The sequence below is a fragment of the Gopherus flavomarginatus genome, chromosome 7, assembly GCF_025201925.1.
Source record: "Gopherus flavomarginatus isolate rGopFla2 chromosome 7, rGopFla2.mat.asm, whole genome shotgun sequence".
NCBI lineage: Eukaryota > Metazoa > Chordata > Testudines > Testudinidae > Gopherus > Gopherus flavomarginatus.
This window is the reverse complement of record NC_066623.1, coordinates 43,963,914-43,987,416: the sequence shown is the minus strand read 5'-3', so window position 1 is coordinate 43,987,416 and position 23,503 is coordinate 43,963,914. Positions and strand designations below refer to the sequence as shown.

The following is a 23,503-nucleotide window of genomic DNA, read 5'->3' as shown; positions in this document are numbered from 1 at the left end:
TTCGCAGAGCTAGGGAGAGAAGACAGCGTCCTAATCCCGTAGGTATGGCTGCTCCCCATGCCCCTGGCAGAGCTGGGTAGGGAAGCCAGCGCCCCGCCCCAGCAGGAAGGGCCATTTCTCAGTGGTCTCGCAGAGCTAGGGAGAGAAGGCAGCACCCTAATCCGCAGGAAGTGCTGCTCCCTAGGCCCCTGGCAAAGCTATGGAGGGAACCCAGTGCCCGCCGCCAGAATAACGGCCGCTCCCCACTGCCGTCGCAGAGCTAGGAAGGAACCTAGCACACCACGCGCCCAGGAACGGCCGTTCTCCAGTCCCTTAGCAGAGCCAGGGAAACAATCAAGCGCCCTGCCCCTGCTTATACTGCTGCTGCCCAGTCCTCTGGCAGAGCTACGGAGGGATGGCAGCGCCTTACTCCCGCAGGAACGGCCGCTTTACATTCCCCTTGCAGACCTGGGAGAGGGAAGGCTGCGCCCCTCCCCAGCAGGTCTGCAACACTGGCCATGACCATGGCCAGGAGCGCAGCGCAAGAAGATGCTCCTGCCTTGCTGCCTGCGGGCAGCGCATTGGGGTGGGGGGCAGCATGGAGCAGGCAGGGCCCAGGTGGGGGGTGGTGGAGACACAAGTGGGGCGGACACGCTCCTGCCAGGAGCTGCCTGGTTCACCCCTTGCCCAGGAGCTGCAGTAGGGGCCCGGATCATGGCTCGGCTGGCAGAGCTTGGAGCCCAGGCTGGGCCCAGGAGTGAGAGGATGGGGGAGCTGGGGGTGTAGAAGAGGTTGGAGCCAAGAATTGGTTGGAGATGGGGTTGTGCCACTTCCGCTTGGCAGCAGGGGGGCCCTCTGGCTTTTTGTTTTTTTTTGCTCCACCCCCCACATCCCAATATTTCTCTTTGACATGTGGTCACCCTAGCGTGATATGAAGGAGGATGTCTGGCCCAAGGGGCCAGGGACTGGCCTTTGCTATAGAAACCACTGTCAAGTTTTAACCAATTAGGACAAGTCAGCAAATAAGAACAACCTCAGGTATCAGTGACTGCTACAGGTTGCAAATTCCTACATGCAGCAGTTTCTGGCACTACACCTGCACAGCTCTGCTCCCCGGCTCTTCCCGGGCTCCTGCTCTCTCCTTAGCTCTGCCCCACTCTCATCCAGGCAGTTCAAGGTCACATAGAGGATGGGACCCCCTGGCCTGGTGACTCTCTTATTACACTGTCTGGCCTGTTAGTGCAGCTAACTTGGAGCTTTGGCCTCTCCCCATTGTCCCTGGGGACTGTCAGTCTCAGAGTCCTGATTTCCCATTGATCCTTCCCCCTTCTATTGGTGCTTGAAACTAGCCAACCAACCCCCCCCACACACACACACTAAGTTTTAGTAAAGGGCCAAGAGCCCCCTTTCACAAGCCAGCCCCATGAGGGTCACCGATGTGCAGAGAAGGCAGCACAAGCTGCTCCCATGGTGTAATGGGCAGCACTCAGGACTCTAAATCCTGTAATCTGAGTTCAAATCTCAGTGGACCTTGTGTTGGCTTGTGGTCATAGGCGGCAGGTTATATATATTTGTGGTGCTCGTGCTCCAGGAACATTCAGGGCTGGGGGCCCTGCTCCAGCAATATTTGGAGTTGGGTCTCTTCCCCTGGCCCCTGCATGGCACCCCTCCCCTCTGCTGTGGTGCCTCCCTGCCTGACAAAAAACAGCATGTGCCTGTCCCCTGCCTGCTCCTGCTGTTGGAGTAGAGGGATTCTGGGCAGAACTGCTGCCCCAGAGTCCTAGTGTAGGCTGCCCTCAGCCTCTCCAACACCCCCAACCCTGAGCTCCCTCTGAACCCTGATACTCTACCCCAGTCCTGAGCCCCCTCCTGCATCATGAATCCCTCATCCTCAGCCCTACACTCCCTCCCAGAGGGTACACCCCTTCCGACCCCGAGAGCCTGCACCTCTCACCCCTTCCTACAACCCTGCTGGAGCCTGCACCCAGCACCCAAACTCCATCCTAAAGCCTGAATCCTGCACCCTAATCCCCCCCAAAACCCCCTCCCAGAGTCTTAGGCAGGTGGAGGTGGAGTTTGGGGGCGGGTTCTGGGCACCACCAAAATTTCTACAACTTGCCACCCACCCATGCTTCTGGTAATGCCCCAGAGCTCAACTCCCCTGTCTCCAGCTGTGTAAGAGTGAATCTTTCCCCTCCTGCTGGGTGACTCACACATCCGAGAGCCAGGTCTTTGGCAGGGATGGCCACAGTGGGATAGGGCTCTAGAACTTGCTACCCTGATAGTTGGGATTCTTGCTGCTGCACCTGATGTTCACAAGCTTGGCCCCTTGTGCTTCCTAACCACACGTTTCCTCTGGCCCTCATGGCGCTTGAAGAAAGGAGTGCCAGCGCTGGGATTAATAGTCAGGCCTTGGCAGGAGGGAGGAAGTGTCCCAGGCTGGAGCCCCCACACACCTTCCTCCTCCAGGCACCTAGAGCAGAGGCAGCCCAGCTCTGTCCGCTGCATACCTCAGCAGAGTAGGTGAGTTCATGTAAATACAGTCTGGTCCCAAAGCTTCCCCCCCAACCCTGGTCATCAGTAGCTGCCAGGGGGAGAGCTCATTCACACCTCGCTTACAAATCATCATTTGAAATTCTAAGGTTGGCCAAAACTGCCGAAGCCAATGCACCAACATTGTCAGCAAACACAACAGCTGGGTGAGGAAACCCAGCTTTGTCCAGATTTTCCAAAACCTATTTGACTTTCTCAGGTACAAGTAGTTTCATACGTTGTATCTGCTTTTAAAGTGTGTGTTAACGTTTCAATTTCCATTCAAATTTGCAACCAATGACAACATTGGCAGCGCTGCATGTAACTACCTGACCACTGAGGGAGGGGGTGTGGGGGAAAATCGGGGAAGGGGGTGCACAGCCCCCTGGCTGGGGGGGGTATAGGGAATGCCCAGTTTCACTGAATTGAGTCTCCTACTGCAGCACCTCAGTAGGTTACATCAGAGAGGAGCTGCAGTGTCTAGGCAGTGGGATGCCTGTGCCTTTAATAGCCCAGCCCTGGGAAGTCCATGCTGAGAGGTGCTGCCAGTGAGAGGGGAAATAAAAAAGCCCTTTGCTCCCCCCACCCAAGTTTGCAAACACTGGAGTCTCAGCCCACCGGGATAACTGTTCCCCCTCGGCCCCTGCCTGTGCCGGGGTTTAACCCTCTGGCAGCGCCCCCCTCCGGGCTTAACTCCGGCTCCTTCCCACCTCCCTGACTTTGCCTTCAGTCCCTCTCCTAACTCTGCCTCCAGCTGCTTTACCCGCGACCAGTCAATTTCCACCCCCTGCTCAGACCCTGGCCACCTACTCCTCTGATTTGCCCTCTTTTGCCCCTTTTTAATCCTGTAAAAGTAGTCGATGCTGTGTCCCATTCTCTGGAGGGAGGGCTGGGCGCCTGGCCCCTGCCTGCGCAGTGCTCAAAGTGCCCCATGATCTTGTGGATGTTTGCTGAGTGCTGCAGGGTCACCCGAAGGGGGAGAGAGACACGGTTAGGAGGTGATGCAGCCAAGGGTGCCTCACCCAACACTGAGATGCAGCCACCTCTGGGGTGATTTACACAAGTCAGCAAATGAATATGGAACAAGAAACACATTGAAAGGATCGAGGCAGCTGCAGGAGGTGGAGAAAAGCAGAAAAAGCAGTAGCCCTGGATCCCAGCCCTGTCCCTCCCCCACTCTACCCCCTAATCTCCACTCCCCTCCCACATTTGAGGGGAGAACCCAGGAGTCCTGGTCCCCAGCCTTGCCCACCCCCCATATTTTGATATGGCTCCATCCAACAGCTGCCTCCACAATTGCAGGGCAGTGCCATGGGGCACACCGGGGCCTGCCTGTTTGCACAGGATGGGCAATGGCAGTGCTCCAGGATGGGGAGAGATGATGCTAAGGGAGAAGAAGCAGCAGACAGCTCCCATGACAGAGAAAGAAATGCTAGGGGGTGCCGTGCTGCAAGGAGTGAATGGGGTTGGCAGGGAATGGGAGGATCTTCCCTCACAGCAGGTGCGTCTGTATCCCTCCCAATTCCTCCCCAGCCCTACCCCAGCCCAGGCTAATCCCAGCCCAGCTACCAGGATTAAATTTGGCCTGGATTCCCCAGCTGCTGGGGGTGGGGCGTGGGGCTGGGAAGAATGAGCCTCTACTCCTCCTTCCCCAGACACAGTTGCATGGGCACAGACCAAAGGAGCCTGCAGCACTGCTGCCTAGAGGAAACTGAGGCACCAGCCACTGACAGACACATCATGGCTCTCCTCATCCTCATCCTCTTTTCCATATACAACCTTGCCAGGGGAGGGGGGGGTAAACTCAAGACAGTTGCATAATTAACCTGTGGAACTCCTTGCAAGAGGATGTTGTGAAGGGCAAGACTATAACAGGGTTCAAAAAAGAACTAGATAAGTTTATGGTGGATAGATCCATCAAGGGCTATTAGCAAGGGTGGGCAGGGATGGTGCCTGTAGCCTGTTTGCCAGAAGCTGGGAATGGGCGGCAGGGGATGGATCGCTTGATGATTCCCTGCTCTGTTCATTCCCTCTGGGGCACCTGGCACTGGCCACTGTCAGAAGACAGGAGGATACTGGGCTAGATGGACTTTGCGTCTGAATCAGTCTGGCCGCTCTTATGTCTCCCTTGGCGCAGCAGTGACACCCAGTGGGCAGTCAGTGTAATGCACAGAATGTGTTTTGCTTGGCGCAGCAGTGACACCAAGTGGCCAATCAGGGTAACACACAGAGTATGTTTCCCTTGGAGCAGCAGTGACACCTCGTGGTCATTCAGGGTAATGCACAGAAAGTGTTTCCATTGATACAGCAATGACACCCAGCGGTCAGGTGGTGTAATGCACAGCGTGTGTCTGCCTTCTAGGAGCAGTGACACCCACAGACCAGTCACGGTAAGGCACAGAGTGTGTTTCTCACCAAGCTGGGTAATGCACAGAGCATGTTTCCCATGGAGCAGCAGTGATACCCAGTGACCAGCAGGAGTGGCATCAGACTCTTCTCGTTTGGTGGGAGACTGAGGTGGGTAGACAAAAAAAATTGGGGGGCTGTGCCCTCCCATCACCTGGCCTCTCCCATGCCTCTGCTCCTTCTCAATTAAAGGCCAGGCTCATCTCCTCTCCCACTGGCCAGGGTTTACAGCAATACAACCTTTATTAAAATAAAACAGTGAACAGTTTACTTTCAATAAGCTAAATCTGTCCAAATTTTAGTATTAAATCCAAAGTTCTTAAAGATCCCATCAACAACCAAAACCTAAATGAAAATTTGAAACCCAAAACAATGCTTAATTTAAAACCCAAACATTAAGAAAAACTTTGTTTTTAAAATAAAAAACTAACAAATGCCATAAATTAATAATTTCAAGGTTTTATCAAAAAGGTGTGCTACAGCAGGATGATAAAATAACATCAAATAAATAAGCCTGAACTCTAAAACCTCCTATAAAGGAATAGTATCCTTGAATACTGGCCAAATCTGTATAAAATATGCAGAAGTATGTCAAAACTGGTGTTGCAGGTCAGCCATTCGAATCCAGCAAATGTCAATTAAAATCTCCATTCCAACTTAAAAAACCAAAACAACCCAATAAACCAAAACAGTCACCGGCTGAAACAAACCTGCACAGAAGCAAAATTAAACCTGTGCCAACATTGGAACAAATGATGTAAATGTCTAATTCTAACTTCTTGTTTCTTGCAGGAGGAAAGTGTTTTGCACCCCAGTAACCAGGATATCACTGCAGCTTTCCTTTCACGAAATAAGATTTTTACCAAATATAAATTGCCCTCAAATTTCTCTAAGAGAAATTGAAATTGTATCTTTGCACTAATATCCCAAGTGTGCAAGTCCATCCCCTCAGAGCAGCCCCACACCCTGATCCCAGGGGAGAATCCCAACTAGTTTGGGCATTTGTAACCCTGGGGCCTGAAGCTGATGAGAGAAAGGGAAGTGAGCCATCTTGGAGCTTTCCGACACCACCTGCTGGGAGCACAGGGAATTTACTGAGCGACGTCCTGGCTGATTTTGACCTTGTTCTCCACCAGCAGGCTCCACTGGAGAGCTCGGGAGTGACATGACCATGGGAGCACCCTATGTACATATTAAAATCTGGCATTTGGGGGCCATTGGGGTGAAATGTGGGTACTTTTGGGGTTGGTTCCCATATGCGAAGGGATGTGGACAATTTGGAGAGGGTCCAGTGGCGGGCAATAGAAATGATTAGGAGGCTGGGGCACATGACTTACGAGACCCTACAGGCCATATCCTGTATGTTAAGCTAAGGCAAGGTTAGCATATCTATATTGTGACCTTTTACTAAGAAAGCAAAGTTGACCTGTATCTTGTTACTTAAATAGATAAGTACTCACGCCTGTCTAAGACCTTTACTTAGACCAATCGACAATGGAGAATGGTATCGGGTTTTTTTTTTCAGTATTCTACCCACAGACTTAACAGGTACAACACAAGGGAACTTATGTGCATATGTACATGTCATCAACATGCACAAACATACTAGCCTGTGAAGTAAGCGTACCCTAACGTTTTGTGGGTGAGGAATGAAATTTGGACATAGGAGGAAGGATTTCCGGTGCTTGTGCCCTATAAAAGAGGTAGCCCACCTCACTAGAGCACTTCACTCTATCATTCTGACTTACTTCCTCCACTCTCTCTCTATGTACTAGTAGTAGGCTGTACTTGTTCTGAAACTTTAAGTTTCAAGGGAACTAGGCTAAGCTCCATTTCCGTAAGTTTTTATTCTTTGTTTATTAGGTTTTGATTTTAAGTTTAACTTAGTCAAGTAAACCCTAAGTAACAGTAACATTTTCTAAGCGCTGCATCTTTCACTCAAGAATTGAGAAACCTGAACTGCAAGGCTGATTCTGTGTCTCTTACCACCAGGTTATCAAGAAAGTGTGGTAAGAGACATTAACCAAAACTTTGTTGCATATAATGCCTTATGTATCTATTGAGTAGCAGTAAAGCAACTGTAACTTTGTAACTCAATTAAATTAAATAAAATGTAAGCTAATAAATTAAATTTTCATCATATTATCCAAATTAATATTATTAGTACACCCTAAATCAGGGTACATGGGACAGAGAGTTGGAGTGCAGGTGGATGAGGGCACTGGCCCTGGGAGTGCAGGCTCTAGGGTGGGGTTAGAATGAGAGGTTCAGGGTGCAGTAGAGGGCACGGGGTTAGGGCAGAGAATTGGGCTGTCAGGGCTTTGGAACAAGACCAGGAAAAAGAGAATTGAGGTGAAAGATGGAGATCAGGATAGAGCAGAAAGTGGTGGGGGAAAAAGAAGTTTGAGCTGTAGATGGGAAGAAAAAACTCAACCCCCCTCTTATCAGGGCATCTAAGAACTAGATGAAAGACATCTCTCCCCCACTGCAATAGCAACTCCAGTGGGCCTGGGCTGAGGGGAGAACTCCTCTCCCCAGCAGCTCCAGCTGGTTTGGGCTACAGACATCTTACCTGCACAGATCTGGTGTTCTTGGGCTGGGACAGGGGAGGGGCTCCTCTCCTCTCCATTTGAGACATGGCGGGATGAGAGATGTGACAGAGCTTTACGGGAAATCATTATTTGCCTGATTCATGTGCCAGTCCTAGTCTCTGCTGACTCAAACAAGCCATTTATCCTGCATGCTGATGCCAGTTTGGAGGGTTTGGGAGCAGTCTCGTACCAGGAAGTGGAAGGCAAATGTAAATCTGTAACCTTTGCCAGCTGAAGACTGTCTGATAGCGAAACTTGCTATCCCATCCACCAGCTGCAGTTCTTGGGCTTGAAATGGGCCATCACTGAGAACTTTGGAGACTACTTGTGTGGTGCTCAGTTTCAGGTATGGACAGAGAACAATCCACTGACTTATGTGTTAACAAGGGCTAAGCTGGATGCTGCATGGCAGAGATGGGTGGCTACTTTTGCTAGTTGTGACTTCAGCATTCAATACCAATGATTTGATATAATAGGGAGTGTGATTTACCAGGAGCACCAATTCTTGGTTGTGGGGAGGATGTAAGCAGGGTCAGAATGAACTCTACCCTGACATCTGTTGGTGATGTGTTGTAAAAGTCTTTTGTTGCTGATGTGCATGGTCACACCCACCTCGCATTGCATGATGGGGGTGCTTGTCCAAATGGTCATTTCGGCTGCTGTGAGACCCCCAATCTCTTTCTTATTAGGGCAGGAGTAATAAAGTGTAGTTATCCTGGTGATATGAATCAAGGACAGTAGAACGGTCCTTAGCAGTTCATGCTTTTGGGAGTCACCCGAACCTACATATATCTCATTAGGCAAGGGACATGGGTTCCAAAGCATAGTGAAATAAAAAAGTTTGAAAATGAATATTTAAATTTAGTACTGTGGTTTTTTTTGAAGTTTCCAACTGCAGATTTTATGGCTTTTTTTCTTTTCTAGTTTAAAAATAAAGCTTTTTATAATTGTAGTACAAATTTAGTTTTATGCTACAGACCTAAGATCACTAATAGTTAAGTATAAATTTTAGATATACTTAAAGTGGGGGGTGCTGATCTCACTTCCACACTGAAAGTTGTAAGCAACTTCACAGTTAGGTAAAATGCTCTTTTCCACTCTGACTGCATGGAAATTTTGCTGGTTGGACTCAGGGAATGCAGCTGGGGAGCAGGACTGTTGTGGCACATGCCCCATTTCTGCAACCAACATTTGCTACCTCACTCCATAATGCCACACACAGAGCGACCTTTTACCTTTCAGAAACAGAATATATCACAGAAAAAATCTAATAGCATAAGCTTAAGGTGAGGGACTGTAGCACTAACAGCAATTTTAAGAGATTCAAAAATGTCTCTGCCTTTACACACCAGGAACAGCAAAAAGGAAATCAACTAATACAACCACAGACAGCTAAACATCCATTCTTACCTCCCACATGCTTTTGGCATTTGGAACCCATACCCCTTAATGGTGAGTACTTTTCAGGTGAGGGTGAAGCTGAAGGCTTAACTGAAAACAGTTTAAGAAGTGCTCCCGTCTCTGGCACTCAGCTATCCAGCTCCCAATGGGGTCCAAACCCCAAATAGATCCCTTTTACCCTGTAGAAGCTGTAATATCCTGTGACCAGGACAGCTGCCTAGCAGACTGCGCATCTGCCTGCCAGCGTGAGAGCGCATAAGGTGCTAATCCAGATAGTGGTGACTGAGTGGCAGCGGTCATGAAAAATCAGCAGAATGGTGCAGCAAAAGTGTGCTGGGCCCATAACCCAGAGATTAATGGATCAAAGCCATCCTCTGCTACATGTGTGCTTGCTTCTTTTCCCTCAGGGCCTTCCAGCAAGGCAGTGACCAGCAGAGCACCAAGAGCCTAGGCCATGAGGCTACCTGGACTGAAGGCAAGAGGCAGGCCTGGGTATGGCGAGGGCTTCCTGTCCTGGAATGAGGCTGCAATACTTCCTGGTCCCCTTTTCCCACCCACACTGGCAGGCAGCGTGTGCTGCGGGGGAACAGGAAGGAGGCTTTCGGGACACCAGGCAGTGCTGTGTGTGTGGCTGTCAGGGGAAAGAGCCTAGGCTCCTGACTCAAACTGCCATTGACTGGCGTGGCTCTGCACACCGTCAGCCAGGGCAGGCCTGGCTGCGGACGTGACTCAGGCGTGAGCAGCATGGCCGCGCTTTCCTGACAAGGCGTGAGGCAGGCCAAGAGCTTTGCACAGCCTACAGGGAAGTGGGAGGGAGGCGTCTTTGAGCCGGCGTGTCTCGTCTGCTTCTCCTTTGCCACTTGGGCGGAGGCGGGGAGAGAGCGAAATGTTCCTGGCTGAAAGTTTTTGTGCTCGGCCTTGAGGATTAAACCTGAGCCTCTGGAACAGCTGCTGGGAGATGGGTTTCTGAATGACATCCAGCGCGGTCTTTGGGCCACTAGCTGAACGCACTGAGGCCAAGAGGCAGCAAAATGGGACCTTTGAGGCTCTCCGCAGGCAGGGCCAGCTTTAGGAAGTGCGGGGCCCAATTCGAACATATTCGGCGGGGCCCCGGCAGGGAAGACGAAAAAAAAAACCATGTAAATAAAAGCCTTTCATTTCTTAGCAGCCGGTTCCCTGTAAAAAGTTCTGATTTAAGGGATGTGCCACAGTATGTATTTTTTGTACCAATAGGGTTACCATACATCCATATTTTTAAAAATTTTTCCTAGATGGTCTATTTAAGAACCAAAAAGCTGGACATGTCCAGGAAAATACGGATGTATGTTTACCCTACCTAAAATTCTTTTTTAAAAAGATGGGCCTGAACTAGAAATGAGCTCCGTTTCACATGTGTGGGTCCCCGCCACTCCCTGGGGGTGTGCTAGGGTGAGCAGATGTCCCGATTTTATAGAGACAGTCCCGATTTGGGGGGTCTTTTGCTTATATAGGATCCTATTACCCCCACCCTGTTCCAATTTTTCACACTTGCTGACTGATCACCCTGTGCACATGTGTGGGTCACAGATGTTCACTGCCCCTCTCATTGCAGCATGTGTGCAGGGTTACTGCCCTGGGAACTGCAGGGCACCAGTGGACATGGGGCTGACTGGAGGCAGGGCAGGGGCTGACTGGAGGTAGGGTCTGGCTGCAAGCAGGGCAAGGCATGCGGGGCTGGCTGCAGACAGGACAGGGGGTGCAGGACTGGCTGCAAATGGGCTGGCTGCAGGCAGGGCAGGGTGTGTGGGACAGGCTGCTGACAGGGGCTGGCAGCAGGCAGGGGGATGTGGGGTGGAGTGGGCTGGTTGGCTTCAGGCAGGGCCTCAGGGGAGTGCACAGGGGTTGGCAGGCCTGGAGACAGAGGAGTGTGGGACTGGCTGGCTTAAGGCAGGGGAGTGCGGCAAGGCTTGACTGGAGACAGGGCACGGAGTGCGGGGCTGGTGCAGGCAGGGCAGGGGGTGCAGCAGGGGCTGGCTGTGGGCAGGGGTGCGGGTACAGGGGGTACAGCCTACCCTGTACGGTAAGTGCCCCCTCCTCCACCAAGGTAGCAGCAGCAGCGCAGGGCTCAGGGGCTATTTAAAGGGCCGGGGCGGTAGAAGCAAGGGGAGCCCCAGACTTTTTAAATAGCCCCCAAGTCTCCAGCAGTGGGGCTCTGGTGGCAATTTAAACAGCCTGAGGCTCCAGTCCCTGCTGGGAGCCCCAGGCCCTTTAAATTGCCCCCTGGGGAAGCTGGGCCACCCTAGAACAGTGCACCAGCAGGGCTTGGGTGCGGGGCCCGATTCAGGGGAATTGGTTGAATTGGCCTAAAGCCGGCCCTGCCTGCAGGAAAGCAAGGAAGTAGCATAGGCTTATCACTGTCCCTGGGTGGGCTTGAACCACCATCCTTTCAGTTAAGAGCCAAACGTGCTGACCCATTGCACCACAGAGACACAGACAGGCCAGGCTGTATGGAGCACAACAGTCAGGAATCAGCTCAGGGTCCGGTCTAGCACATGCATGCAGTGGTTGGACAAGCAACAGCAAGGAACTGGACTGGTGCGGAGTGAAAGATCTGTGGGAAGGAACCGAAAATAGTACTGAGGCTGAGGTACAGGGCTTGCATACACTTTCTTTGGCCTGTTTTGCTGGAAGAGTTAGCAGGGCAAGCTTGTTAGTCACAGGTAAGGGGGTGAGTTTATGCAAATTCTGGACTCTGGGACCATAGCACGGGTGGCACATGCACCCTCTCTGCAACCAACCTTTGTTACTTCACTCCATAACAGCACACGCAGAGCAACCTTTTACCTTTCAGCACCAAAATATACTGTAGAAGAAATCTAATAGCATAACTTTAAGATGAGGAACTTCAGTACTAACAACAATTCTAAAGATATTCAAAAATACCTCTGTCTTTAGACTCCCGACACAAAATCAATCAGACCAAGAACAAACATCTATTTCTATTTCCCACACACTTGGGGAAGAGGGGGTGGTTTGGAACCCATACCCCTTAATGATGAGTCCTTTCCAAGCGAGGGGCAAGCTCTCAGGCCTCAAATGCCGGGTACAGTTACTCTCTCCTTGATCCAAACTAAACAGGAAAATACACTTGATTAATCCTGCCCCAATAACAAAGAGATGGGGGATCCCACAGCAGCTGAAATGACCATTTGGACAAGCACTCCCCTCATGCAATCTGGGGTGGGTGTAACCATGCAAATGACATCAGCCCCAAAAGGCCTTTACAACAGATCACCAACAGATGGCAGGGTAGAGTTCATACCGACCCTGCTTAAACTAGATTGTGGCAAAGATTAAAAAACACTGAATGTTAAAACTCACCAAACGCGGGTGAATCCATTCTCATTGTCGTACCTGCTTCTTAAACTCCACACCTGAACGTAGCCCTCACATGGATAACATACCCTCCAAACTCAGTGTCTGTACGTTAACCTTTTACCCCCAGTCAGGGCTATTGCAGATTCTGTATTCCTTACGCCACCCGATCTTAAACCGAACTTCGCACCCCCTGGGTAATCTGTACATTGTTCCATGATCACCAGAAACTTCTACACCTAAATGCTGTACCGTACACCTTTTTCTTCTTTGAACGTCATCTTACTAAAATGTTGACATTTGTTCGAGATCCCGGCTCCTGTTCCCTTGCAAGGCGTGTGCCTTTGCTCCAGGTTTTAGTCTGCTAATACAGTGGGGGCAGGGTGGGCACCGATTGAGCCAGAGGCGCTTGCCTGCTGCAGACACGGATCAAAGGCTGAACCTCATCCCCCACGAGCTGAAGGCTTAATTGAAAACAGTTTAAGCAGTACTCCCGTCTCCATCACTCAGCTACCCAGCTCCCAATGGGGTCCAAACCCCAAATAGATCCTTTTTACCCTGTAGAATCTGTAAAAGCCTGTGACCAGGGCAGCTGCCTAGCAGCCGGCGCATATGCCTGCCAGCGTGAGAGCTCGTAAGGCACTAATCCAGATAGAGGTGGCTGGGTAGCAGTGGGAGTAAAGAGCCAGCAGAGTGGTGCAGCGGACGCGTGCTGGGCCCATAACCCAGAGGTCAATGGATCAAAGCCATTCTCTGATACACGAGCACTTGTCTCTTTTCCCTCTGGGCCTTCAAGCGATCAAAACCCTCGGCTTGCGGGCCCAGCTCTGTCTGCCATGTGCCTGGACAGCAGCAGGACAGTCTCAAGAGAGCAGCTCCCACCCATTATTTCTTGTAGTGGAAAGGAAGTAGAATTGTGGTTAGACTTTTGCTATTTCTGTTCAGGGAATCAGTGGCTGTGAGGCAACCCTTACTGATAATGATAGGGGAAGAGTTCTCTCTTCTGCATTGATGCTGCAGTTTTTTGTTGTGCCCTTTCTCTCCCCCTTCAATGCAGGCAGGTAGGCTTGGTGGCTTGGGGATGTGGGTCAAGCCTGGTTTCTTTTGGCAGACACCTGGTTGAGAACTGGTGCTCTACGGTCTTGTCTAAACTGACCAGCCCTAATGTCTGTAGCCTTGTCTCATACTTTGGAAGCCTCTTATTTACCTCTTTCCACTGCAAAAACGACTATTTAGTCCTACTCTTTCTTTCCAAGCTGCTAACCAGTTACTGATCCATGAGAGGGCCCAGCCATCTGGAGCAGCTTGTGACTGTGAGTGGCAACCTCAGGGCAGATTATGAAGAAGCAGAGCACAATCCCCAAACTGGTTGTGTGTTCTAGACTTACGTTTCACCAAGTGTCAGATTCTGGATGACACCCCTTTTATGACTTTTTAAAGCAAACTTGCTATTTTTGCATCATTTGAGCGTTCTATGCAGAGGACTAGAAATGTTTCTATTAACCTGAATGTTATATCATTTTAACATTGGCTGGAATCACAATGTTAAATTAGTTCTTATGACTTTAATAACTGATACTTCCTCTATCTCAGGACTAGCTATTAAACTGATTTTTGGACTAGGGAGATGGAATAGCAGCTTCCTCCATCCCTTGCACACATCACCTTGTTACTGTGGCACTGAACCCCCAGGAGCGGTGGACCTCCCTATTGGGAGAATATCGTGGTTGAAGAGCAGTGAAGAAAAATGGTGTTGTCTGTGTTCCTATTTGGTTTGTTCTGAGTATGGTTTTGAGTCGTTTGTAACTCTTTCATCAGTTGTTAGTAACATCTTATTATCAGGCCTCTGAACTGAAAGGCTGCTCTTGCAGGTTTTACTTTGTCGTTGTTTGTAGGTCAAACAGCCGCTTTCTTAGGCCTCGTCTACACTATGCATTTAAACCGAATTTAACAGCATTAAAACGAATTAACTCTGCACCCGTCCACACAATGAAGCCCTTTATATCGATATAAAAGGGTTCTTAATACCGGTATCTGTACTCCTCCCCGACGAGGGGAGTAGCGCGGAAATCGGTATTGCCATGTTGGATTAGGGTTAGTGTGGCCGCAATTCAATAGTATTGGCCTCCGGGCAGTATCCCACAGTGCACCCTTGTGACCGCTCTGGAAAGCAATCTGAACTAGGATGCACTGGCCAGGTAAACAGGAAAAGCCCCGCGAATTTTGAATTTCATTTCCTGTTTGCCCAGCATGGAGCTCTGATCAGCACAGGTGGCGATGCAGTCCCAAACCCAAAACGAGCTCCAGCGTGGACCGTCTGGGAGGTACTGGATCTGATCGCTGTATGGAGAGACAAATCTGTTCTATCAGAGCTCCGTTACAGAAGACGAAATGACAAAGCATTTGAAAAAATCTCCAGGCTATGATAGACAGAGTCCACAGCCGGGACTCAGCACAGTGCTGCGTGACAAGCGTAACGGAAAGCCAAAGAATCAAATGGACGTTCATGGAGGGAGGGAGGGAAGACTGAGGACTCCAGCGATCCCACAGTCCCCGCAGTCTTTGAAAAGCATTTGCATTCTTCGCTGAGCTCCCAATGCCTGAACAGTCAAACACATTTTCCCAAGTGTTTCAAGGGACCCTGGAGCTAGGCAAAGGGGTCCAACGGGCAGGGCCCCTGGAGCTAGGTTTAGGGGCCCCAGAGATAGGGCCCCTTGAGCTAGGGTTGGGGGACCCATGCATAGGGCCCCTTGACCTATGGTAAAGGGCCCCATGGGTAGGGCCTCTGAAGCTAGGGTTAGGGGACCCAGGGGTACAGGGCCTGCAGATAGGGTTAAGGGTCCCACGAGAAGGGACCTTGGAGCTAGGGTTAGGGGCCCCACGGGAAGGGCCGTTGGAGCTAGGGTTAGGGTTCCCACATGTAGGGACCCTTGAGCTAGGGCTAGGAGCCCCAGGGACGGGGCCACAGGAGCAAGGGTTGGGGGTCCCAGGGGTGGGGTGCCTGCAGCTAGTGTTCGGGTGTCTAGGGGTGGGGTCCCTGGAGCTAGGGTTAGCGGCCCCATGGGCAGGGCACCTTGAGCAAGGGTTTGGATCCCCAGCAATGGGGCCTCTGGAGCAAGGGTTAGGGGTCCAAGGGGTGGGACCCATGGAACTAGGGTTAGGGGTCCCACTGGTAGGGCCCCTGAAGCTAGAGTTAGGGGACCCAGGGGTAGGGCCCATGCAGCTAGGGTTTGGAGCCCCAGAGATGGGGCCCATGGAGCTAGGGATAGGGGTTCCAGGAATGGGGCCCCTGGAACTAGGGTTAGAGGCCCCACGGGTAGGGCCCCTGAAGGTAGGGTTAGGCACCCCAGGGGTAAGGCCCCTGAAGCTTGGGTTAGGGATCCTAAGGGAAGGGCCTCTGGAGCTAGGGTTAGGTGCCCCACGGGGATGAGCTCAGGAGCTAGATTTAGGGGCCCCAAGGATGGGGCTCCTGGAGCTAGGGTTAAGGTCCCCACGGGTAGGGCCCATGGAGCTAAGGCTAGGGGCCCCATGGGGAGGTCCCATAGAACTAGGGTTAGGGTCCCCACGGGTAGGGCCCCTGGAGATAGGGTCAGGGGCCCCAGGGATAGAGCCCCTGGACCTAGTGTCAGGGACTCTAACCCCCAGATGGCAAAGTTAGCTGTCTGACCGCGAAAGAGACAGGCAACACCAGCAACGTCCGATCAAAAGCTCTTTATTGACAAGTGCACGCATCAATATAGAGCAGCTCGTCTCCCGAGAGAACCAGCCCGCTCTTTAAATCTTAGTATAAGCCTATATAGACAGTTCTGTCGCGTCATAAATTATTCACTGGAGCAACCCACTCCCTTCTTTTAACAACTAGAAACTAAAAGCAGCAAAGGATCCTGTGGCACCTTATAGACTAACAGACGTTTTGGAGCATGAGCTTTCGTGGGTGAATACCCACTTCCTCAGATGCATGTAATGGAAATATCCAGGGGCAGGTATATATATGTGTGCTAGCAAGCAAGCTAGAGATAACGAGGTCAGTTCAATCAGGGAGGATGAGGCCCTGTTCTAGCAGTTGAGGTGTGAAAACCAAGAGAGGAGAAACTGGTTCTGTAATTGGCAAGCCATTCACAGTCTTTGTTCAATCCTGAGCTGATGGTGTCAAATTTACAGATGAACTGAAGCTCAGCAGTTTCTCTTTGAAGTCTGGTCCTGAAGTTTTTTTGCTGCAGGATGGCCACCTTAAGGTCTGCTATAGTGTGGCCAGGGAGGTTGAAGTGCTCTCCTACAGGTTTTTGTATATTGCCATTCCTAATGTCTGACTTGTGTCCATTTATCCTTTTCCGTAGAGACTGTCCAGTTTGGCCGATGTACATAGCAGAGGGGCATTGCTGGCATATGATGGCGTATATTACATTGGTGGATGTGCAGGTGAATGAACCAGTGATGGTGTGGCTGATCTGGTTAGGTCCTGTGATGGTGTCGCTGGTGTAGATATGTGGGCAGAGTTGGCATCGAGGTTTGTTGCATGGATTGGTTCCTGAGCTAGAGTTATTATGGTGTGGTGTGCAGTTACTGGTGAGAATATGTTTCAGGTTGGCAGGTTGTCTGTGGGCAAGGATTGGTCTGCCACCCAAGGCCTGTGAAAGTGTGGGATCATTGTCCAGGATGGGTTGTAGATCCTTGATGATGCGTTGGAGGGGTTTTAGCTGGGGGCTGTATGTGATGGCCAGTGGAGTCCTGTTGGTTTCTCTCTTGGGTTTGTCTTGCAGTAGGAGGCTTCTGGGTACACGTCTGGCTCTGTTGATCTGTTTCCTTATTTCCTCGTGTGGGTATTGTAGTTTTGAGAATGCTTGGTGGAGATTTTGTAGGTGTTGGTCTCTGTCTGAGGGGTCAGAGCAGATGCGGTTGTACCTCAGTGCTTGGCTGTAGACAATGGATCGTGTGATGTGCCCGGGATGGAAGCTGGAGGCATGAAGGTAGGCATAGCGGTCGGTGGGTTTTCGATATAGGGTGGTGTTAATGTGACCATCACTTATTTGCACCGTGGTGTCAAGAAAGTGGACCTCCCGTGTAGATTGATCCAGGCTGAGGTTGATGGTGGGGTGGAAGCTGTTGAAATCATGGTGGAATTTTTCCAGAGTCTCCTTCCCATGGGTCCAGATGATGAAGATGTCATCAATGTAGCGTAGATAGAGAAGGGGTGTGAGTGGACGAGAGCTGAGGAAGCGTTGTTCCAGGTCGGCCATGAAGATATTGGCATATTGTGGGGCCATGCGGGTGCCCATAGCAGTGCCACTGATCTGGAGATATATATTGTCATCAAATTTGAAATAGTTGTGTGTAAGTATAAAGGCACAGAGCTCAGCAGCCAGTTGTGCTGTGGCATCATCAGGGATAGTGTTTCTGACAGCTTGTATTCCATCTGTGTGTGGGATGTTTGTGTAGAGAGCCTCTACATCCATGGTGGCTAGGATGGTGTTTTCTGGGAGGTCACCAATGCATTGTAGTTTCCTCAGGAAATCAGTGGTGTCGCGGAGATAGCTGGGAGTGCTGGTGGCATAGGGTCTGAGTAGAGAGTCCATATATCCAGACAGTCCTTCAGAGAGAGTGCCAATGCCCGAGATGATGGGGCGTCCAGGATTGCCGGGTTTGTGGATCTTGGGTAGTAGATAGAATAACCCTGGTCGGGGCTCTAGGGGTATGTTGATTTCTTCTGGTGTTAGTGTAGGGAGTGTCCTGAGTAGATGCTGTAGTTTCTTAGTGTATTCCTCAGTGGGATCTGAGGGAAGTGGCCAGACAACTCTCCAATACCAAATTCTACAGGCCATTTCCCTCAGATCCCACTGAGGAATACACTAAGAAACTACAGCATCTACTCAGGACACTCCCTACACTAACACCAGAAGAAATCAACATACCCCTAGAGCCCCGACCAGGGTTATTTTATCTACTACCCAAGATCCACAAACCCGGCAATCCTGGACGCCCCATCATCTCGGGCATTGGCACTCTCACTGAAGGACTGTCTGGATATATGGACTCTCTACTCAGACCCTATGCCACCAGCACTCCCAGCTATCTCCGCGACACCACTGATTTCCTGAGGAAACTACAATGCATTGGTGACCTCCCAGAAAACACCATCCTAGCCACCATGGATGTAGAGGCTCTCTACACAAACATCCCACACACAGATGGAATACAAGCTGTCAGAAACACTATCCCTGATGATGCCACAGCACAACTGGCTGCTGAGCTCTGTGCCTTTATACTTACACACAACTATTTCAAATTTGATGACAATATATATCTCCAGATCAGTGGCACTGCTATGGGCACCCGCATGGCCCCACAATATGCCAATATCTTCATGGCCGACCTGGAACAACGCTTCCTCAGCTCTCGTCCACTCACACCCCTTCTCTATCTACGCTACATTGATGACATCTTCATCATCTGGACCCATGGGAAGGAGACTCTGGAAAAATTCCACCATGATTTCAACAGCTTCCACCCCACCATCAACCTCAGCCTGGATCAATCTACACGGGAGGTCCACTTTCTTGACACCACGGTGCAAATAAGTGATGGTCACATTAACACCACCCTATATCGAAAACCCACCGACCGCTATGCCTACCTTCATGCCTCCAGCTTCCATCCCGGGCACATCACACGATCCATTGTCTACAGCCAAGCACTGAGGTACAACCGCATCTGCTCTGACCCCTCAGACAGAGACCAACACCTACAAAATCTCCACCAAGCATTCTCAAAACTACAATACCCACACGAGGAAATAAGGAAACAGATCAACAGAGCCAGACGTGTACCCAGAAGCCTCCTACTGCAAGACAAACCCAAGAGAGAAACCAACAGGACTCCACTGGCCATCACATACAGCCCCCGCTAAAACCCCTCCAACGCATCATCAAGGATCTACAACCCATCCTGGACAATGATCCCATACTTTCACAGGCCTTGGGTGGCAGACCAATCCTTGCCCACAGACAACCTGCCAACCTGAAACATATTCTCACCAGTAACTGCACACCACACCATAATAACTCTAGCTCAGGAACCAATCCATGCAACAAACCTCGATGCCAACTCTGCCCACATATCTACACCAGCGACACCATCACAGGACCTAACCAGATCAGCCACACCATCACTGGTTCATTCACCTGCACATCCACCAATGTAATATACGCCATCATATGCCAGCAATACCCCTCTGCTATGTACATCGGCCAAACTGGACAGTCTCTACGGAAAAGGATAAATGGACACAAGTCAGACATTAGGAATGGCAATATACAAAAACCTGTAGGAGAGCACTTCAACCTCCCTGGCCACACTATAGCAGACCTTAAGGTGGCCATCCTGCAGCAAAAAAACTTCAGGACCAGACTTCAAAGAGAAACTGCTGAGCTTCAGTTCATCTGTAAATTTGACACCATCAGCTCAGGATTGAACAAAGACTGTGAATGGCTTGCCAATTACAGAACCAGTTTCTCCTCTCTTGGTTTTCACACCTCAACTGCTAGAACAGGGCCTCATCCTCCCTGATTGAACTGACCTCGTTATCTCTAGCTTGCTTGCTAGCACACATATGTATACCTGCCCCTGGATATTTCCATTACATGCATCTGAGGAAGTGGGTATTCACCCACGAAAGCTCATGCTCCAAAACGTCTGTTAGTCTATAAGGTGCCACAGGATCCTTTGCTGCTTTTACAGATCCATACTAACACGGCTACCCTCTGAAACTAGAAACTAGACACCTTTAGTATACATACATACCTAAAGTTAGAAATGTAGGGGAGTTAAAAACAAACAATGAACAAAACCAGGGAGTGAAAACAAGGAGGCTGGGAAACTAGGGCTCTTATCAGTTCTTCGAAGGAGCTGCCCTAACACAGCACATCTGGTACTATGCCAGGAATGCAGCTTCTCACTTATCTCACTTTTTCCCAGCGCTTGTGAGACATGCTGCTGCTTCTCAGTGTTTTCCACTCAGGAATTACCCAAAAACATCTGTTAGCCTGACTTTGGTCAGGTTGGCATACCTGGTTTTGTCTGCAATATCTTTATTCAGGCCTAACCCTAGGGATAGGGGCCCCACGAGTACGGTTCCTGGAGCTAGGACTGGGGGCCCAAGGGGTATGCTCCCTGGAGCTAGGGATAGGGGTCACAAAAGTAGGGCCTTTGGAGCTAGGGTTAGGGGCCCAACGGGTGGGGTCCCTGAAGCTAGGGATAGGAGCCCCATGGGTAGGGCCCCTGGAACTAGGGTTAAGGGCCCCAGGGATGGGGCCCCTGAAGCTAGGGTAAAGGGTCCCGGGGTGGGGCGCCTGGAGATAGGTTTAGGGGCCCGACGGGTATGGCCCCTGCAGCTAGGGTTAGGGGCCCCAATGGTAGGGCCCCTGGAGCTAGGTTTGGGGGTCCCACGGGTAAGGACTCTGTAGCTAGGGTTAGATCCCCATGGGTTGGGCCCCTGGAGCTAGAGTTAGAAGCCATAGGGACGGGGCCCTTGGAGCTAGGGTTAGGGGTACTGGAAGTCAGGCCCCTGGAGCTAGGGTTAGGGGCCCACACATATGGCATCTGGAGCTAGGGTTAGGGGACACAGGGGTAAGGCCCCTGTAGCTAGGGTTAGTGGTCGCATGGGTAGGGCCTCTGGAGCTAGGGTTAGGGGCCCCACAGGAAGGGACCCTAGAGTTTGGATTAGGGGCCCCAGGGCTGGGGCTCATGGTGCTAGGGTTAGGAGTCCAAGGGGTGGGCAATGGACCTAGGGATAGGGGTCCTAGTGGTGGGGTGCCTGGAGCTACGGTTAGGGGCCCCAGGGGTAGAGCCCATGGACCTAGGGTTAGGGGTCCCATGGGTTGGGACACTGGAACTAGGGACAGGGGTCCCATTGGTAGGACCCCTGGAAATTGGGTTAGTGGTTCCACGCGTACAGCCCCTGTAGCTAGCGTTAGTGGGCGCATGGCTAAGGCCCTTGGTGATTGGATTTGGGGCCCCAGGGACTTGACCCTTGAGCTAGGGTTAGTGTGCGCGTGTGTGGGGACCCTGGAGCTAGTGTTTGGGTTTCCAGGGGGTGGGGTCTCTGGAGCTAGGGCTAAGGACCCACGGGTAGGGCCTCTTTAGCTAAGGTAAGGGCCCTACGGGCAGGGTTCCTGGAGCAAGTGTTAGGGACCCCACGGGTAGGGCCCTTGGAACTAGGGTTAGGAGCCCCAGGTATGGGGCCCCTGGAGCTAGGGTTAGGGGATGCAGGGGTCGGGTCCCTGAAGCTTGGGTTAGGGGCCCCACGGAGAGGGCCCCTGGAGATAGGGTTAGTGGCGCAAGGGGTAGGGCCCCTGGATCTTTGATAACGGACCCAAGGGGTAGGGCCCCGGGAGCTAAGGTTAGGGTCCCATAGGTAGGGCCATTGGAACTAGGATTATGATTCCCACATGTAGGGCCCCTGGAGCTAGGGTTAGCGTTCCAAGGGGTGGGACCTCTGGACCTAGTGTTAGGGGCACCACGAGGACGGCCCCTGGAGCTAGGGTAAGGTCCCACGGGTAGAGCCCTTGGAGCTAGGGTTAGAGGAACCACGGGTAGGGCCCCTGGAGCTAGGGGAAGAAGCCCCACGAGTAGGGCCCCTAGAGCTGGGTTAGGGAAACCAGGGATGGGGCCCCTGGAGGTAGGGTTAGGGCCCCAAGGGTTAGAGCCCCTGGAGTTTCCTTTAGGGGTCCCATGGGTAGGATCCCTGGAGCTAGGGTTAGGAGCCCTAGGAGTAGATCCTATGGAGCTGGGGATATGAGCCTCAGTGGTAGGGCCCCTGGAGCTAGGGTTAGGGGTCTCACGGGTAAGGCCTCTGGAACTAGGGTTAGCGGCCCACAGGTAGGGGCCCTGCAGTTAGGGTTAGAGGTCCCACTGGTAGGGCCCCTGGAGCGAGGGTTAGGGGCCCCACGGGTTGGGCCCCTGGAGCTAGAGTTAGGGGCCCCAGGGAAGGAGTCCCTGGAGCTAGGGTTAGGGGCCCCAGTGGTAGGGCCCCGGGAGCAAGTGTTAGAGACCTTACGGTTAGGGCCCCTGGAGCTAGGGTTAGGGGCCTCACAGGTAGGGTCTAAGGAGTTAGGGTTAGCAGCCCAATGGGTAGGGCCCCGGTAGCTAGGGTTAGGGGCCCCAGGGGTAGAGCCCTGTAGCTGGGTTGAGAGGTTTATTTAAAACAGATATACATCTTTTAAGATCTGCTTCAGAAATGCTAATGTTGATATAAGCAAAAGTCTTCATAGTGTTCCCCTGGTCATCTTTCCTGATAACAATTTCCGCATCTGTAACATTTCCAAACTTGCTGAATCTTTCCTGCAGTTCAGCCTCAGATACTGTATGGCCAAGTCCTCCAACATATAAACGTTTTAAAACTTGTTTTTTCTCCATAATAAAAAGTCAGACTGTTTCATTTAGGATGTATGTTTTATCCTTCGCACATGTCCAGCCAGGAAAGGGTAGGGCCTCTGGAGCTGGGTTAGGATCCCAATGGGTCGGGCCCCTGGAGCTATAGTTTGGGGCCCTACGAGCAGGGTCCCTAAAGCTAGGGTTAGGGGCCCCAGGGATGGGGCACCTGGAGCTAAGTTTAGGGGCACCATGAGTATGACACCTGCAGCTAGGTTTAGGGCCCTAAGCGGTAGGACCCCTGGAGTTTGTGTTAGGGGTCCCACGTGAAGGGCCTCTGGAGATAGCGTTAGTGGCCTGACTGGTAGGGCCCCTGCAGCTAAGGATAGGGGCTCCAGATTGAAGGGCCCTTGCACATAGGGATAGGGGCCCTACAGGTAAGGCCCCTGGAGTTAGGGTTAGGGGCCACAGAGTTAGGGCCTCTTGAGCTATGGTTAGGGGCTTCACGTGTAAGGCCCCTGGAGCTAGGTTTACGGGCCCCATGGGTAGGGCCCCTGGAGCTAGGGGTAGTGGCCCCAGGTATGGGGCACTTGGAATTACTGTTAGGGGCTCCACTGATGGGACCCCTGGATTTAGGATTAGGGACCCCATGGGTATAGCCCCTGGAGCTAGCGTTAGGGGCCCCAGGGGTAGTGCACCTGGAGCTAGGGTTAGGGGTCCCACAGGTAGGGACTCTGGAGCTAGTGTTAGGGGCCCCACGTGTAGGGCCTCTGGAGTTATGGTTTGGGACCCCTTGGGTATGTCCCTATAGCTAGGGTTAGATGCCCCAGGGATGTGGCCCAGGGAGCAAAGGTTAGGGGTCCCAGGGGTGGGGC

At 51.6% G+C, this 23,503-nt stretch overlaps 1 protein-coding gene, 1 long non-coding RNA gene and 1 other non-coding gene across 3 annotated transcripts in view; 1 reads left to right on the top strand and 2 right to left on the bottom strand.

Moving 5' to 3' along the window:
• Positions 1–23,503, top strand: part of LOC127055901 (zinc finger protein 558-like) — a 508,571-nt gene that overhangs the window by 184,603 nt on the left and 300,465 nt on the right. The gene's annotated exons all lie outside the window — the stretch shown is intronic.
• Positions 1–23,503, bottom strand: part of LOC127055929 (uncharacterized) — a 308,434-nt gene that overhangs the window by 165,037 nt on the left and 119,894 nt on the right. The window lies entirely within an intron of this gene.
• TRNAK-CUU (transfer RNA lysine (anticodon CUU)) lies at positions 11,304–11,377 on the bottom strand. The gene has a single exon. It is a non-coding gene; the product is annotated as a tRNA-Lys (tRNA).